The sequence below is a fragment of the Poecilia latipinna genome, unplaced genomic scaffold, assembly GCF_001443285.1.
Source record: "Poecilia latipinna isolate Pla-1442-1.1 unplaced genomic scaffold, P_latipinna-1.0 Scaffold385, whole genome shotgun sequence".
NCBI lineage: Eukaryota > Metazoa > Chordata > Actinopteri > Cyprinodontiformes > Poeciliidae > Poecilia > Poecilia latipinna.
In genome coordinates this window covers 371,003-372,990 of record NW_015113001.1, presented here as the reverse complement: position 1 = coordinate 372,990, position 1,988 = coordinate 371,003, and the positions used below count along the sequence as shown (strand labels likewise).

The following is a 1,988-nucleotide window of genomic DNA, read 5'->3' as shown; positions in this document are numbered from 1 at the left end:
ATATATATTTTTGAATCATTAAAAAATGGTTCAAAAATAAAATCAATATTTACAGTCAGTGGTTTTTGTCACTATAAAGATGTAGATACATTTATCTGCTTAATTTGTGATGGGATCTGGATTCACGGTGAATATTAACTAAACCGCATAAAATGCGGCTAAATAGCCGATGTTAATATGAATGTAATTTCAGGGGTAAAAATAGTAGCTACATAACCGATTTTTAAAAAAAAAAAAATTATGTTGTCGGTCAAGATAAGGATAACAAAAAAAGTCTAACGCGACCTTCTGCCCTGACACCAACTCACACACATCTTCATTCACAGTCTTACTTGTAAATCGATTTTTCTTTTCTTGGACGTTTTGATGTTAGCTTGTCCATGTCTCAGTTTTATTCGCTGGGAAAATCAATAAGCAGCTTGAGGTGACTCTGCTGCTCTCTAGTGGCGAGAAGCCGTAATGTTGGCTGGTAACAATCGGAATGCATTATGGGAGATGTAGTTTGTAGTCAATTTGTGCTCAAAACCTATTTTAAGTCAATCATTGGCCTATAAAATGCTGGGGGGGCCACGAGTTTGACACATGAGCATTACGCCATAGAATTGGTAATTGAAGTAAAGTAGCTTCGATTTCAAAGAAGCCTACATTGAAGTCGATTGGCAAATGAACCATCACGAAAGAGGAAGGCTCTTGTCTCACTGCACCCCAAGAGATGCATAGCCAACAAAAACTGTTTCTGTCTGGTTTTGAACCAGAGACCTTTTGCATGTAAAGCAAACATGATAACCACTACACTACAGGAACTGAACTTCTCTGCTTTGTTTCAGTTTGAGGTTCCAAAGTTGATGATGTGAGATGCAACATGAAAATTTCAACTGAGGTTTGCACTCAGATGCCTGGATTCAGAGTACAGACCACCAGAGAAACCTTGTTGACCTTTAATAAACACCTGTGATGAATAGAACATGCAAAATCTGTTTCTGTCTGGTTTCGAACCAGAGACCTTTTGCGTGTGAAGCAAACGTGATAACCACTACACTACAGAAACTCATGCGCTTTACAGTGTTCCTGGTAGATGATCCACATTTTGTTGGAGAGCAACGTCAACGATGGGCATGGAACAATGTCAAATACTTAAACCACAGATCCTCTCAGAGAGCACAGTAACTTGGTGAACAAACTGTCAGACTTGTGCCTAATTTCACATTACAGTCCATAAACTAAGCCTGGGATCAAAAAATGTATTGAAGCAGAGACAAATGGTTCTACAGAGACTTGGCTAAATGGCTATGAAATAAAATCAATATTTACAAATAAAAGATGGTTCAAAAATAAAATTAACACATTAAAATAAAATAAAAATATCTCTTAAATACAATCAACACTTGAAAATTAAAAATGGTTCAAAAATAATATCAACACTTTGAGATACAAAATCTCTGGAAAATAAAATATTATGTATGTTGTTTTGAAAAACATTAGAATATAAGCACTTTTATCAAATCTTCATTGTGGTAAGATCATGTGAGTTCTTCTTAAATCCATGGAAACTCAATGGTTTGTAAGGTAGGTGAGTTAGCTCAGCAGGTTAGAGCACCGTGCTGGTAATGCTGAGGTCATCGGTTCAAACCCCGTATGGGGCAATTCATGTGTAAGGTCTTTCAGACAATCAACACTTCACAATAAATAAGGGTTCAAAAATAAAGTCAACACTTCAAAATAAATAAGGGTTCAAAATAAAATCAACACTTTACAATAAATAAGGGTTCAAAAATAAAATCAACACCTCAAAATAAAGTCAACACTTCAAAATAAATAAGGGTTCAAAATAAAATCAACACTTTACAATAAATAATTGTTCAAAAATAAAATCAACACTTTACAATAAATAAGGGTTCCAAAATAAAATCAACACTTTACAATAAAAAATGGTTCAAAAATAAAATCAACACTTTACAATAAAAAATGGTTCAAAAATAAAATCAACA

The 1,988-nt window shown here is 34.2% G+C and overlaps 2 non-coding genes across 2 annotated transcripts; both read right to left on the bottom strand.

Moving 5' to 3' along the window:
* Positions 1 to 731: 731 nt before the first annotated feature.
* On the bottom strand, positions 732 to 804 carry trnav-uac (transfer RNA valine (anticodon UAC)). Its single transcript has one exon. It is a non-coding gene; the product is annotated as a tRNA-Val (tRNA).
* A 171-nt stretch (positions 805 to 975) lies between these two features.
* trnav-cac (transfer RNA valine (anticodon CAC)) lies at positions 976 to 1,048 on the bottom strand. Its single transcript has one exon. It is a non-coding gene; the product is annotated as a tRNA-Val (tRNA).
* Between the last annotated feature and the right edge of the window lie 940 nt (positions 1,049 to 1,988).